We start from the raw sequence: 17,632 nt of genomic DNA, 5'->3' as shown, positions 1-17,632 counted from the left end.
ATAATTATATTTCTAAAACTGAAAAGACTTTGCTGTCATAGACACAGAATTACAGAATGGGTCAGGTTGGAAGAGACCACAATGGATCATCTGGTCCAACCTCCCTGCTCAAGCAGGGTCGTCCTAGAGCACTGCACAGGATTGCATCCAGACAGTCCTGGAATACCTCCAGTGAGGGAGACTCTACAACCTCTCTGGGCAATCTGTTCCAGTGCTCAGGTACCTGCACAATAAAGAAGTTCTTCCTCATATTCAAGTGGAACTTCCTGTGAATCAGTTTCTGCCCATTGCTTCTTTTCTTATTGTTCGGCACCACTGAGAAGAGCCTGGATGCATCCTCTTGACACTGTCCCTTCAAATACTTATATGATTCTCAGTCATATTTTCTTGAGTTCGAACAGGAAAAACCTTTCCACCTTGTCTTCTTAGAAGAGATCCTCCAGTTCCTTAACCAACTTTGTCACCCTCTGCTGAATATTCAACTTTTGCATGGCTAAGAACAGGAACTAGCAAGGGAGAGCAGCGGGACAAATGTGACAGTGTGAATTCTGCCTCAAAATTTCTTAGCCTTGAAAGTGGATGATCAATAATGACCTAACAACACCAGCTGATATCAAATTACTCTTCATTCATTAGAATCATTTGCTCACTTTGGTGACCATCAAGAAAATACAACATACATGGATTTTCACTGGGTGTTCATTAGGAGAGAAAAGTGATATTACAAAAAAATGAGTTGCACAATTTCCAGATGTCTTTTTTCTTTCTTTCTTTGTGTTTTTTATATACTAATTTCTTATTTTCTGTTCTGGACAACTGTATTGGTTTGGCACAGCCTGGTTTTAGGTAGCAGGGGGGCCACAAAGATGGCTCCTGTGAGGAAGCTGCTGGAAGCTTCCCACCATGTCTGGCAGAGCCAATGGCTGATGGCTCTGAAGATAGACATGCTACTGGCCAAAACTGGGCCAATGAGAGAGGTTGGTAGTGTCTCTGTGATGAAATATTTAAGAAGAAAATCAAAACAAAGTCACAAGATTTTGGATTCTAGTCAGAGAAGAGGAGGAGGTGAGAACATGTGAGGGAAAACAACATGGAGACACCAAGGTCAGTGAAGAAGGAGGGGGAGGGGATGCTCCAGGTGCCAGAGCCAAGATTCCTCTGCAGGCCGTGGTGAGGACCATGGTGAAGCAGCTGTGCCCCTGCAGCTCATGGGGATCCACGGGGGATGCAGAGATGCACCTGCAGCCCACGGGGGAGGTGCCCATGCCGGAGCAGGTGGATGCCTGGAGGAGGCTGTGATCCAGTGGGAGAGGGCCCTGCTTCCAGGCTGGAGCAGCCTTTCCTTGGAAGACTGCACCCCATGGAAAGAGAGACCCACGGTGTGGCAGTTTTGGGAGGACTGTTTGCCCATGGGAGAGGCTCATGCTGCAGTGGGTGCGGTGCGGCTGCTGCTCATGAGAGTGGGTCCACATCGGGGAGGTTCACGGAGAACTGTCTCCCGTGGGAAGGGACCCCACGGCCTCACGGGAAGACTCCTCTCCTGGAGCAGCAGAAGGAAATCTCGGTGATGAACTGACCAAACCCCCATGCCCTGTCTCCCTGTGCTCTCAGTGGGAAGGAAGGAGGGGCTGGGGGGTGGAAGGGTGTTCTAAGGGCTTATTTTGCTTCTCATTATCCTCCTCTGATTCTGTTAGTAATAAATCCACTTCGCAACTTAAGCTGAGCCTGCTTCGCCCTTGAAGTGTTTTCTCCCGGTCCTTATCTCGCTCATGAAGCCTTTGTTTTTTTTTTTCCCTTTTCCCTCCTCTGCCCAGCTGTGGCAGAGGAGGGTGAGTGAGCAGCTCTCGTGGGTGCCTGGCATTGGGCCAGTGTCAAACGATGACAACAACCTACCAATTGACTTCCCAAGAAGTTTCATCAGTGATTTCTTTTAAGTCCTACCACTCTCACTAATGCTGGACATACATCTTTCATTCCCTGAAGAATTTTATGCCCAACTTCAAATTTATACTTCCAACCCAACAGCACTGCTTACTTATGACCAGAAATGCATTTACTTATTTTCCATTAAATGCAGGTCCTGTATAGCCAGGTAAGATAAGATGGAGGATCAGGTGAAAGAAATAGAGGAAACACTCTTGGATATCAGGCAGCTGCTAATTATTAAGAGCAGTACCATATACAGTAATAAATGTGCATACCTTCCTTTTCTAAGTAACCTGGATGCCAGAAAAGAAAAAGTTGCTGGAACCTTCATAGCCAGCAGGATACAGGCCAAGCACTTCTTTATGTATCAGCCAGCACATCCATCTGTAGCAAGTTTGACACTGCAGTGTTTGAATAGGCTCTTATGTCCCAGATAAATATTCCATGTTTGTAATATGAGGTAGCCTATAAAGAGAGACTTATTTCCTCTTTCAGTGAAAAATGGGTAAGTAAAGCCCATTATTCACCACCTAAATGGCCACCAGCCAGTGACTAACAGCTAGCCTATTTGATCATGAAGTTGTAGCTTACTGATATGAAGTCATATTTCATGGCAGCTCTTGACTGAGAAAGAGAAAGAAAATGCAGGGCTCACAAGAGGGCTTTTGACAGTTGCTGCCATGAAATGTTTTCATTTGTCACTGTGACAGTGAACAACAAGATACTGACTGAAAGAGACGGCATGAGGACACAGCTGTCTTCAGCTAAATTTCACTGAGCCTTGACACACAGACACATAAATGCACTTGGGGTTACTTAAATTTTCCTGATTTTGCTCAATAACCTTATTAACGACTTGTATTTTAGGCAAAATATACAACTAACTGTGTGCTACTGATGCTGCAGTCATGCATAACAACAATTGATGCTGTCCAAATGTCATTAAAAACTGTCTAAATCTAAAGCATTGGGGTCTTTAATGACATCTTTTATTATGACTTCTGGCTTAATTATTTCCCAGGAACAACAAAGTTTTCCACACTCTTTCCCTGGGTTTTCCTTACAATTCCGAGACATCTCAAAATCTGCTTTTTTTTTTTTAACTAAAAAAGAGGAAATTAATTTTGCATTTCTAAAGAAACGTCTTTTCCATTCAAGTTTAACAATGCTTTTTTCCCTTCACCTGAAGTAATTCCTAACACAATTTATTGTCCAGATAATGCTTAAATCAATGAAATAATCAAGAAAGCAGCAACCTTAACCATATATAAAAAGTATACGAACTTAAACATGAAAAAACCAGACCTATTATCTCTTGAATATCATTAGAATCATGCCAACAGCAGCACAATATTTAAAAGTTGTCTTACGTGTTCCTTCCATTACAGTTTGCATTAGGCAAAACATAAAGCTAATGTAACCCTTACATTTCAGTCATATTCCCCCCTCAAAAAAATCTGTTAAGGTAGAAATAGTCAAGTTTTAATCCAGGAAAAAAAATAAAGCAATTGATAAGGCATTCTTGTCCTGTAAAATTGCAAAGAATTTATTTAATTTCCATAAGGACAAAACCCAGTGTCTGATGTCATTTTGTTCAGCCTTATTTCTAAAATACCTTTTACCTTCATTAATCTACTGATAAAAGCAAGCCCTTGCCTATCTCCTTATTTTTTGTTTTCCTTTTAAACATTATTCTCCAGTAGGATATGATCCTGTTCTAAAAGTGGTGATCATACCTTAAAAACATCCATTGCTACATCACTAGTCTTCTTAAAAGTTTAGACACAACCTTATTTGTTTTCCTGAAATACATTCAAAAATTTCTTATATAAGCCTGTTAACAGACTCCTGGGAGAGAAAAAGAAGTCCTATACAGAGTCACAGGGAAGAAAATCAATTGAGGTGGTAGTGATGTTGTGAAAGGGAAAGGAATAAGACTAATGAGCAGATCTGAAACATGCAATTAGAGTTTTGTTTACAGAGTTTGAGGGAATTTCAATTCTAACAGCTTAAATTAAAAGGAAATTGTCACTAACGTTTATGACTGTAAAGCTACATGAACATCTGAGCCAACTAAGTATGCCCAAATATGCCTAGGATTAATATTTGCCCTAATCTACAGTATGTGTTTGCATTGGTTTAACACAGCCTGGTTTTTGGTGGGGGAGGAAGAAAAGCTGCTCAAAACTTCTATGTCCGGCACAGAGCCAATCGCTGAAGGCTCTGACAATGGGCAGGTTACTAGCCCAATTAGACAAGTTGGTAATGCCTCTGTGGTGATATATTTAAGGAAAGAAAAACCATGGCAAGTTCTCTTTCTTCTCCCAAGGGGTGGTGAGGCGGCTGCCCGGGGCGATCCTGGCGCAGGCTCCAGGGCCCATCCCAGCGTGGCTGGGGCCCTCCCGAGGCCAGGGCCGCCCATGCAGTGCCGGCGGGGACCACGTGGCCAATGATGAAAACACGGTGAATAATTCCCAGACACAGAGCACAGACGAGAGCAATCTTTTCAGCACAGAGAAGCTCTATAAGAACTTTTGCATTGATAGAACTTGAGAACAATAATACTTACAGACAACAATTTTCTTCCGAGTCAGAGGAAAAGAAGAAGTGAGGACACGAGAGGAGAACCAACATGGCGGCACCAAGGTCAGTGAAAAACAGGAGAGGGAGGAGGTGGTCCAGGCATCAGAGCTGAGATGTTTCTACAAGTCAAGGTAGAGGACTATAATATAACAAACTATTTCCATGTAATTCATGTGCTGCATGGGGAGATGCCAAGATCCACTCGCAGCCCATGAGAACAAATGCTCACACTGTAGCGAGTGGATGCTAAAAAAGCTGTGATCTAGAGAGAAACTCGAACAGAGAGAAAGGACCCTTGCTTCCAGAGACAGAGAATCCTTGCTTCCAAACTAGAACAGCTTATTCTTAAAATACTAAACCCCATGTGCTAAAATGACCCATGCTGGGCAGTTTTGGGAAGACTGCGTGGCCTGTGGGAGGGACTCATGTTACAGCAGGTTGGGCGGGAGTGCTATTTCATGAGAATTAGAACCACGCTAGAGAAATTCACAGAGAACTGTCTCCCATGGGAAGGAACCCATGGCACAACAGGAGAAAGAACTCCTTTCCCTGAATGAACTGAAGAAAGATTCTTAGAAAGTGAACGACTGACCAAAACCCCATGTTTTGTCTCCTTGCACTGTCGGTGGGAAAGAGGGAGGGGCTGGGAAGAAGGTAAGTGTTCTAAAGGTTTATTTTAGTTCTTATTGCCCTTTTTACTTTTAATTCTGTTAATATTAAATTTTCTTTATACTGTTTAAGTTTTGAACCTGTTTTGCCCTTAAAATCCTTATCTCAACTCATGAAGTTTTCGTTTTAATTTCCCCTCCTCTGCTTAGCTATAGCAGAGGAAAATGAGTGAGTAGGTTTTTTGGGGGTGCCTGGCACTTAGCCAGCATCAAACCTTGACAGTGTTGCAGACATGGAAGACAAAAAATCAAACTGAAAAGCAGCCTGTTTAAGAGACATAATTTGGAGCAGCTGAGGTTTCTTTCAGTTAGGGTTTTCTTTGGTAGGGGCATATTATTTTGATCTTATACATTACAGCAGGTGTTACTAAGAATAACTGCAGAACAGGACTGTGAAGGCTGTCCAAGCAGGGAGCTGGGCTTGGCCACAGACATATGGTGATAAATTGAGATTAAAGAGCAGAAGCGAGATGAGCATGAGTGACCAGCTGCCTCTTGGTGCAGCTGATACCTTGGATAAAAGGTAGGGCCAGTCAGAGGATATAGGGCATGACAGACACAAAGTTTGAGTGAGAGCTGGCCTTGAAGATGAGCCATAGAGAATTTTAGACATACTTTGGAAAGAGAATATTCACTAGCTTCTTTATCTTCCTGCTAGATGTATTGGGAAGGAAAAAAAAAAGGAAAAAAGAAGATGTCTATTGAGTTATTTGATTTTCCTTTTGGAGGTGGAGATGAGGAGAGATTATCTTGCCAGTGTCTCACAATGTTTCAGCTTTCCTGGGATGCTGAGTATGAGTGCAAAACTGTGTTTATTTATAGAGACGTCCAATCTGTTCCTATCCTTTGTTGCTCCCAGTTAAGTTTTGAAGAAAGGTAATACAAAGAAATCTCCAAGATTATAATGTTCTTGATCCTACAGTTCTTTCATATGTGAAGTACTCCATAAGTAGGAAATTATCATTTACCAGAGGACAAATACTGTGGATAGAAAAGATACCAAGTAGAGCATAGTCTTAGGGTACAACCACCACTGTTGTCCTGCACCTCAGCAGTTCCAGGAGACCTTGCTTACCTAGTCCTGGTCCCAACTTCAAAGCTGGAAAACTGAAAGTAAATGGAATCTCACATAGGACTGAGCATTTTCCATAATAAAGAAGATATCTGAAAATGCCACAGATCTCAAAATATTCCATTAATAATACTTTGTTGTTTACAAATTCTCCTGAACTCATCCAGCAGAACTTAAGTCTCACTCCCCTACTACAGAATTTAAGTCTCACTCCCTTAAGTTTCTCAAGAAATCGATGAACCTGATTCTCTCTCCAAGAAGTTGATCCACAAAAAGGTCAACATAAAAGTGCCTGAAGCATGGCATGGCACTTACCTAAATAACTTTCAAATTGTCATCATTACTCTGCCAATGAAAAATGTGGTCATCACTCTCTTCACACACTTGCACTTCATGTTCCCATTTCCTCAAATGATTTTACTCTCTGCTTCCTGAGCCTGTCTCTCCCACGCTTTCATCAAAAACTCTTTTGCCCTGCACTCTTCATTTCCTTGGATCATTCACTGTATTAGAGTAGCTTTCCATTCCAAATGGAGAGAATATGGGGAATAATTTCTCCATTTCAATAAACACCTCAGAGAAAGCCATTTTAGAGTAGCAAATTGCTCCCAGGAGCACAGACCACTTTTCCTTCAAATACAATCTGGTTTACTAAAGGGGCTGGAATTATCTTTAATAACTTTATTTAGAAGCTGATATAGAGGGGGAAAAAGGAAAAAAAAGTTGTATGATCAAATAAATATATCTCTACCTTGATTTTCATTTATCTTACCTCCATAAAGAAACTAGGTTTCGTGCCAGCATTACTATGTGAAATGACTTTTCCTCACATTCAGCAAAATCTCTCTTGACGCTGAGTATTGGAGGAATATAATGTGGATTCAGTCTTTCTCAGCCTTGTTACTCATAACCTGCAGGCATTTTGTTTTAAATAGTGTCAAAATCCAATAATGGTAATAAAAGGTGTAAATTTGGCAACAGTCATTATCCATCTATAAATGCCTGGCTTCAGTTTATACTCTTGCTTTGTTTGACATTTTAAACATTTGCCTCATTATTGGTATCATTATCAGTGGTAGAAAAAAAAATCCAAACAAATTCTTCATTCTTCATGTAGAAACTACCTACATTGGTGTAAGCAATGGTCATCCAGATAACAGCAAATTGGAATTGCTTACTAGATTTAGTTCTCCAACATAACATTTATCCAGTCAATGTATTCTTTGTGTTGTACACGTGTTCTGAGACACTCATATCTGCATATGTATAAAAACAACACTTTAAAAAATACAGTAGGACTGAAGAGCTAATATAAGAATAGTGCAAAGCACAGACCTTTTTCCTTAACTGTTTATTGCTAGCTACATAATTTTAAAATATTTATTACTGCCCATTTCTTTTCTATTTATATACAGCCTATTAGGGAATTATAACTTCCTTTTATTTTTAACTCTAATGTTTGGGTTTCGTTTTAAAATACATATGCCTCATTTTTATTGTTACATGAGAAGTGCAAAGAGTCAGTATGTCATTTTTTAAAAGGTCTAGCTAAAAGTGTACTCTGAGGGAATGAAAGAATTTTGCTTAAGCCTCAGCTAAAGCTATTTTTCTTCTGCAAGAGTATGTAGAAGCAATACAAGAGGATAATCTCCAACACATTCAAAAGTGTGACACCCTTAATTCTGACAGAAGTACTTTTCTTTAGCTTCTACAATGCAACCAAATGACAGAGGCAGATTCTTCTGATTGAAAGATAGGCTATTTAAAGCAGCCTGAGTGTTCTGGATGTGTGAACATGCACCTGTGCTATGAGCAGAAAAGTTAAATCAGGAGCTTAATGCTTATAGAAGGATTTCACCCACTTAGATTAGCTTGTTGAGCTAGGTATATGTAAGATCTGAGGTTAAAGAATCTTGAAATGGAGCTCCACATGACTCAGCAGACAATACTGTGCCTGTTAAAGTCGTGTGAGCAATATCTTCAATACATAACATCCTTTTCCTTTTTAGAATGTTTTATTACTACTGAATGAAGATGCTCATTCTTCATTGCAGGTTACTCTTTCCAAATGTAACTGACTATATCTCCATCCATCTGAAGTGATGGTGCAGCTCTGAGAACCACATGAGCCTCCATACTTTGTCTCTAAATCTGCGTCGCACAAATCATCAGAAACTCAGTCCCCACCCATTCTTCTAGGGTAACAACAGGAGCCACTGGTGACACTCAAGCATAAATATACCCTCCACATATAAATGCTCCTTCTTGATGCAGTAAGCTTGCAAAATACACTTGCTTCTCTTCTTCAGAATCTCTATCATGCAACTGCGTCTGTCTTAGAAATAAATAAACCATCTGCTTTTACCCCAGTCATGCTGGTTTCTTCATAATCTACTGATGCAGAAAAGCAAAAAGATGAAACCTTGCAAAATACAAGGCCCCAAGGCCAGTTCTGATGAAATCAAAACATCAATATGTGAGGAAGAGCATTAGGCTACTGAAGAGTAAAGTCAACTTGCAAAGACTGTTTCCTCACACTCTGCCTTGATTTTAAGTGCACACAATTTTCAGTCTTTCTCCCACCCTTCACTTGCTTTTTTCTGCATCAGAGAAATGTAAACAATATCAAGCCTGGCTTTTTTTCTGATACTGTTCCATTAAAGGTTCTTCTGTGATTAGTCTACAACAAAGATTGCATGCTTTCCCCAATCCTGTACTAAAAAGGAATTTGTGTAGCTATTTCCAATTTTTTAATATAACAACTCAGCCTCTCGCATACATGGCACCTAATCAACAACTGCATATGATACTCAACCACAGGAATAATTACCAGCCTTTTAAAATCTCTTTCTCACACCTGATTTAATAATTAGTGATGTTCACGATAACTTAATGCACGTGTTATAAAGAGTATGTAATGCACATGTTATAAAGAGCAATGTAACTATACCAAACCTTCCCTTCCTCCTTGTGGCAATTGAGGCCATCATTACAAATAAGCACTCAGCATCAGTATCAATGTTCAGTGGCACAAACAGCAAGAGGCTTTGTGTCAGCAGCATCTGATTTTCGTTACTGCATGCACCATTACTCACTTAGTTTGTTGCTCTTGCATCTAAGCCTTTAAATTTGCAAACTTGCCTTTTCTGCTGTGCATTCATTGCCTTTTGCTGTCACTTCAGCCTTGTTTGGTAACCCTCAGCACTAGATAATTGATTACTCTCTTCACTATCTCTTTGTGCAAAGAGTTATACTAAATCGAAACTGCCACCTTTAAATTATCGTGCAGCCTTCACACTTAGGTATTAGTATGTTAAAGTGCTATCTCCAATCTATACTATAAAGTTTATTGTTTTAATTAAAATGCTCCCTATACTCTCCAAAGGAGATGATCCTTGCTTTCCCCTTGCTGCTCATTTATGGAATTTTGGAATTAATTCACCTAATTTGACTTATCTGTGTTATGGTGACTTCATGTATGTACAAGTGTACAGGCAGTTCCATTTCATCAGTGAAACGTTGTCATGGTTTAACCCCGCCAGCAGCCAAGCCCCAGGCAGCCACTGGCCCACTCCTCCACCAGCAGGATCAGGAAGAGAATTGAAAGCAAGAAAGATAGGAGACTCATGGGTTGAGATAAAGACAGATTAATAGGAAAAGCAAAACAAAAAAGTGCACGCTAGCAAAGCAAAAAAAAACGAATTAATTCACTACTTCCCATGACCAGACTGGTATTCAGCCATCTCCAGGACAGCAAAGACCCATCAGATGTAACGGTGACTTGGGAAGACAAATACCATCACTCCAAAATGATGTCATATGGTATGGAATATCCCTTTGGTCAGTTTGAATCATCTGCTCTAGTTTTGTCTCCTCCCAGCTTCCCACGCACCCCTGGCCCCCTCACCAGCACGGCAGTGTGAAAAGCAGAAAAAGCCTTGGGTCTGTGCAAGCCATGCTCAGTGATAACAAAAACATCTCTATTATCATCACTGTGTTCAGCAAAAATCCTAAACACAGCCCCACATTACCTGCTCTGAAGAAAATTTACTGCACCCCAGCAAAAATCAGTACAAGCTTATTTAGTGGAATATGCCAAAATTTACTTTTCCAGATGGGACCTCAACATTATTTGTCACCAATATGTGCTAGTATTATAGTGACTATGATTTTTCACCTTGCCTTGTGTTTGGTGCTAAGGTTTGACTCTTCCTGGAACTCACTGGCTGAGCAAGTCAAGTTTTTGCAGGGGGGAGGGGTTCTGAGTGCAGGGGAGCCGGCCAGAGTCATGACACGAACACCGATACGATTTGAGCATCGTGCTCCCTTTATTGTTTACTTACACCAACTTATATCTACTTTGCAAAGATTCACACCCTACTTCCACGAGACAGCCTCTAAGTAGCGGAGGAGCCGACCAGTGTATAACTTTGCCAAGGATTTTCAAGGCTGCCTGCTGCCAGGTGTCTTCCAGGCCTGCCTGCAGCCTGAGGCCAGTTCAGAGGTTTTTCCACAGCAGCCCTGGGTTGTCCAGACTGTCCTGGGGTATCATATGCCCCTGTTCCACAAGGAATCCCTCTAAATCAAGTGAAGAAAATAATATTGTGTCCATAATCTGAAACACACAAACATTTTAAAAAAATAAAATAAAAAATTATGATTCCATTCTTCTTTACGTTTAATAACAACACTAGTCTAAACCCTGGAAATTTATGAAGCTTCACAAAAAGTAAGGCTGCTGCTACTGAGCAGATACCAAACTGTTTCCCCAGTGTTTGGAAGTAAGAAACAGTCAGAAACTGCTGCCTTTTATGAGTGCTTCAAGATATTTTTGCTCCCTTAAGAGCACTTAACAGTGCTGAAAAAGGATTCCCGCCCTCAAGAACGATGAATGTGAGTTTAAGCAGTTGTCTTCACGGAGACACTCAAAGGTGGAAGAGCAGTAAGTTACAGCATTGAAAAATTTACAGTAGAAGAGATAATAGCTCCAAAATTCAGAGCAAATGGAATTTTTACCCCTCTATGTAGAATCCTGCTCAAACCGAAGCCTTCTTGAGGAGTAGAATTGCTTGTTTCCTTCATGCTGTTTTTTCCCCCCAGCAGTTTGCCATACCAAATCAGACTTGTATGTAATGTGTTCCATGAAGTGAAGTACAATAGCACACTCTCCTAACTTCAGAAATCACTTGAGACAGTTACACACACACATCTTACAATTTCCACTCTTCCTAGTGTTATGTTTACCCTTCCACTGCTTCTCTGGGTTATAAATTTGGGCACTTCAGTCTGATGGGGATTGGGGACTGTATGGCAAGATGTCAACATCTGGTACAATTCACAGGTCGAAACATCATTTCCATCTCTTAAATAAATATGATTACTTCTTCCTTATCTAGAATCCATTTAGAGTCACTTCTATGTGTTAAGACTTTTTTTACATCTTTTCCTTTACTGATCTGAAATTCCATGTTACAATCATAATAAATACATTTTACATTTTTTAGGTTCTATTTCTTTGTTCTCTCTGTCACCCCTCAGAGATGTTTTGTCCCACCATGGGTTGGCATTGTTTTAGCTGACCACTGGTGACTTGATTGTAGCCATAAGCAGTTCCAGCCTATGCCACGTGTCTTATCATCACTGATCTTGGTTGCCTCCCTTCTTAAGGTCTCTGCTATCATGGCAGGCCTGTATATTTCTAAACTATACCATTATTTCAGACACAAATGTCTCACTCTACAGTTATTGCTACTATCTCTATAAATTTTTTTAAGTGTAATTTGTGTTATTTTATTTCAGTTTTGCAATAAATCTCCAAAAGATATGGCCAAAACATTGCTGTCAAGATGGGGAGCCCTGTGAAGTGTTTATATCATGCATGTGGTTGATAGCAGCAAGATATGGAGACAGGAATAAGTGCCTATACTGGAGAAGCTTCTAAATCCAGCCTTATTGGAGTAACAAGCCAGTGCTCAGTCTCTTACTTTCCTCCTCCAAGCTTGCAGTTGTGAAACCTTTGGCTGGGTGAACTAAACCATTCTGCTATTATCACTCTATAAAGAACTGCTTTTGTTGTGCAACATGCAACCAAAATTAAATCATCACAACACACTCCAATTAAACCCCTTCTAGATATTATCAGCATCACAGTTCTGATTAAAACCTTGTGCTTTGAAACACTGTACTGTTTTTGCCAGTATTTATTTACTAAACCAGAAGGAGAAGCGCTCAAGTGAGATGAATTACTTATTTACAGATAGTCTAAACAATGCACCAGTAGGATCCAAAGTTGTTATTACCTAATCAATCTGAAACTAGTAGGTGATGAATTAATACAGCAACTTCATGTTTTTCAAGGACAAGTGGAAATGATGAAAAAGAATCAGCATCAGCCTGAAATTTATCAGTTTAGAGAACTTTTTGTCAAATTGCTTTCATATTCATCACATTTTAATCTTCTCTACTATTGTTGAAATATATCTCTTTCAAGCACAGTTATGTTTAGCATTTTTTTTTTATAATGGAAATATTTTCTAAATAAAAGGATAATAATTAATTCCCTTCCATAGAAAACATTGCTTGAACGGATTTATGAAGCATCGTATCTCTGTTAACTAAATGATAGGACATTTTTCTCCAGATAAGTAAGCAGTGAAAAAAGTCATATTAAGGAAGTAGTACACAAACTTTTCTAACTTTGAGCTTGACATTCTGGTGTATTCCTCTTGAGGATAATTCCTTCTGAATGACTACTTCTGCATCTTTGAATTTAGTTAAAAAGAAGTCAAAGGTTCTTAAGATAATATTTCTTAAAGTCTTTGCTTTATTTGCTCCTTTACTATGCCCTCTCAACAGTCCTTCACTGCAAGAGGAATCATTTGGGTGAGAAATAGCCCTAAATACTAAAATGTTTTACTTCACAGTCTCTGCAGGTTTTTTATTTGCATAGTACTCCAACTTGCTTTAAAACCTTCTATTTCCTCCACAAACAGTTTTCAATCATAATACAAGATATTTCTGCTAGACCATTTGATAAAACAGGGCTGTTACTGACATCCCAATAATTGGGATAAAACCTGTCATTTCTCACTATTTTCCCATCCAGAGCCTCAAATATATTTGATTTGAAATCCATCAGACTGCCTATGTTTCCCCTTGCCGACTCACAGTGGGCATTTTGTTGGTTAGATCATTCTGATTGATTAGAACTTGGACTTGATTTTTCCTGTAACACAACTATCTCCAGATATGCAGCAAAGAACACTTAGGGTTTGTATCCAAACCTTATCCCCTGTACTTCTATTGCTATAATTAATGTGTCAATGCATGTTAATAGGGTGCCTCTTCTCTACCTTTCATCCTGGCTTGAAAGAGCTCAAACAATGGAGAAAATTTTATATATGTGTAGTATATATACATATACATATATATGTATGTAAAAAGACAGACAAGTACAACTATCTTTTTTTTTTTTTTTAAATAAGCAGCAGTACAACACTTTACCTGGTAAAACTGTAGCCACCATGACTTTGCTCAATAGTCTAAGTATATTGCATGGCAACTCAGATCTTGGGTCATACACCATCCTAATGATGCTTTTACTGCAGAGACATAGGTATGTGATCTTCAATGTTCCTTTGTTTCTTCCTGTATTTCATACTAGTGCTTGTTGCTGCCTGTTCCGAGCTTCCCCTCCCCCCTCCCAAAGACATGTGCTCTGAGCTCCTTTGTTCCAAGCGCGGGCAAAGCCAAATGTAACTCAGACTCTTCAGCAGTGTCTGATTGGCCGCTCACCCCGGGTCCGCCCCCAGTCCTCCCCTTTCCCCTTCTAATAAAGATGGTCGAGGGGAGGCAAACGCTCTCTCTCAGTTCAGTGACTTTCCTGTGAACATCTCTGGTTGTCTGTCTCATTTGAAAGCTTCTAACTGCAGGGAATTGAGCAGGCAGGGAGCTATATTTCTCCCTCTTTGCTTCTGCTGATGGTATTTGCTCTGCAGCTGATTCAGGTACCGATTCTAGAGCTACTAAAGTGCTAGATCGCCCTTGCTACCTCTCAAGGCTGCTCGAGGCTTTCTAAGGCATTGAAATACAAGCGCTAGCCGGTATAAAGCTGAAAAGATACCTTCCACCAGTGCTTTATTATTTCACATAGGTTTTGGAAGGATAAAGACAGTGACCAAGAAGACATTTGTGGTGCAGAAAGAAGCACCTTTAATGTGTAACATGCTTTTTATATATTCTGGTGCAGACCTAAGGAAGTAGTATCTACTTCCTAAAATATTGGCTCTTTTCCTGTTGCCAAATAATTTATGCATGCACGTGACATAACATTATCACAAACTTACAGGAGAGAGGAACTGTAACATCTAAGAAGGCTGACAGAGTGCTGTTTCCAGGCTCTTGTCCTCACACATAATGCCACAACCTGATTACGTCATTTTATATTCTTTTGGCACAGGTTCTGTGCATCTGTCAGCAGAGGATTAGGGCTTGGAAGTCAACAGCACACTGTTGAGGAAGCTGAGAAAATGGGGTGACAGAGCGTTGCATTCTCCTGCTGCAGGCTAGGTTGAACACAAAAGACGTACAACTCCCTTTATCCAGAAAGTTACTCGGAAGATGGTCCCACATGTTTAACATCTGGTTATCAACAAAGGAATTTCCTGAAGCTGTTAAATACATAGTCCACTGAAGGAGAAGTAGAAGCTCTAGAAATTTAAATAGATTGAATAACTAGTGACACAATAAATTTTTATCTTTGCTCCACTGTTAGACTTGGCTGCAGGCCATAAACAAAGCTTTTCAGTCTGATAACTAACCAGCATATCCCAATTTAAACTGAATTTGGACATCAGTTAACTTTTTAAGAGTGCAAATTTGCAAATACTACAAGATAACACTGTCAGTAGCCCTCACACAGAAGGACGACTTCACCAGACACTGGGACTTAATCCTCAACCTCCTTCCCCCCCGAAAATGCACAACACTGCTTCTCTGTTCATGTCAGCCTAGACACTGCCATTTTGAACGTTGCACTTTCCCAGACTAAGCATGAAATATCCACATACAAGTTTCTGACAGCCTGGCACATAGAAAGCGAAGGTACTCATCACTGTATACATATAATGAGGGTGCACTTCCCATATAATACTGGAAAACCCAACTCACCATCTAATATTAAAATGTCATAGTCTAAGAAATGTTTTGATGGTCATGAACCATCAAAGTCCAACCATAAAGAAGTGTATCTTCTAGCAAAGACTGTAGCGTGTAGAGAGATTAAATATTGCAGTTGTCCATAAAGAAAATCCCTGTGTACTGATTTTGTCCAAGAAAGCTTGATTTTAGACTTACAACATATCTGTATTTTGCTTTATACAGTCAGAGGCTACCTGAAAAACAACAAAAATTTACCTCATATATACTGATTGCTCTGCATGATTGCCCATGGCCAGATTGTTTATCTTTTAGAAAAAACCTAAAAGAAACCTGCCTAAAGAAATCTCAATCCTACAACACATATTTTAAGATACTTATGAAAACTGTATTGCTAAGCATTAGTTTCATTATCTATATAAAAGAAGTCTCTATTATTTTTGAGTTGACCAGTAAGTTTACATAAATTTTTAATCCATACCTTCAGTAAAAATTTTGTCTCTCTTGGATTTGTTAGATAAAACACATTCAAGTAGAATAGAAGTTGGCCTTACTGTTTTTCCTTCCTCACCCTGCTTCATCCCATATGTTGTCCATAAATACTCATTGCATTGTTTTCCATCAATACAGAAACATCTAAAGAATGAGTGAATCTCTAAACTGTTGAAAACAAATCTACAGACTGATGAGCAATATGGTTGTTATGGTTTCACAGGATGTAAAGCACAGTTCAGGAAATTCCATAATACTTTCACCAGCCCCTTCACAAAATAAGGAAAAGTATTCTATACCTGTCAAAGCTGTTATCATACGTCATAGTACTGTAATTAGCATTTCTGGCTACCAATGATGAGTTAGGGTAACCGGAGGCAATACCATTTTCATGATAAAATCTGAATGGGGTTCCAAGTAACATAGATCCAGACATACTTGTTCTCTGTTAATGATGCAGGAAATTTCCTAACATTTCAAATCCTGCTACCATATTCAAGACAGTGGGACATCTTCTAAGAGAGGAACATATTTGTCTCCAGAGGTTTCAAATGGCTCCACAAATTGTTAGTAAAATAAAACACAAAAGAACATTACTCCCTCTCTGTAAGGAAATACACAGCAATGATACTCTGAAAGCCTTTGCACGGAACATCAACACTATAAACCTGTAGCCCCTCTGGCTATCAGTGCAACCATCACAATTTCTCCATCTTCCAGATGTCTGGGGATGGCAAGAATGCTGGGGCAGGAGGTATTTCTTAGCTGCAAAGTAATATTACAGATAGGATAAGTGGATAGGGAACCAAGAGATGTTTTCTTTCATGTTCATTGTCGAAGTTTCAGAAAGTTAAAAATTCCCATATTATCCCTAGTCCTTGCTAAACAAGTCTACATTGCCTGTGAGGGAAAAGAAATGTTAATATTCCTTAAGTACTTTGAATGGGAAAAAAATTATACTAAAAATCATCTGGTCTGCTTTAAGAAAGAATTCATGCTCTTCTTCCCACTGATACATTTCCAAAAACTAGACACATCCATGGGGAAAAATCCACCAGCTGTATTTTTCAAATATCCCAAAAGAATTGAAGGGAGGTAGGGAGGAATGTTATACACTGACAGTTTCACTGCATAATGTTAAAGTGCAGCATTACAGCATTAGCGTTCCCTACACACTTCATTCCTTGTGACATTTTAAGGCATAAAGAATAAAATGTACTCATGATGTCTTCATCATCTTTATCTCTAAGAGTAACTGCATACCTCTTGCCTTCAAATTGCACAAGGGCTTCATAAAGAAAAGTTTTCAGGAACATCAAACAATGTGCTTCTGATTCCTCAGGCACAGCCTCTGTCTGGTAAGACTTCCTATATGTAAATAGACAAAAATTTTATGTTACATGAGACTGTGTATTTTCAGAAGCAGATTCACACTATGTACCTTTTGCCTCTTGCTTTTTATTTCAGTGAGACAGGTTACAATAAAGAGAACACCCATAAATTTGCAGGATCAGTTGAAATTAAAACTTCACTTGCTTACAGCCTTACTGTAAGCTTTTGAAATGAAAACTTTACCTGCTTACATTCAGGTGTCTTTTTAGTTGTTAGGAATACATGCATCTTAGTTCCGATAAGAGGATGTACCAGTCACACATCTACCCAAAAGCTGAATTCATTGCACAGCTTCCTCCCTTGCTGTCATTTCTTAGTCATAACCCTACTTCTGCGGTAGCAG

The sequence above is a fragment of the Corvus hawaiiensis genome, chromosome 1 (assembly GCF_020740725.1).
Source record: "Corvus hawaiiensis isolate bCorHaw1 chromosome 1, bCorHaw1.pri.cur, whole genome shotgun sequence".
Lineage (NCBI taxonomy): Eukaryota > Metazoa > Chordata > Aves > Passeriformes > Corvidae > Corvus > Corvus hawaiiensis.
The sequence above is the reverse complement of the archived record's forward strand: the minus strand, read 5'-3'. Positions refer to the sequence as shown.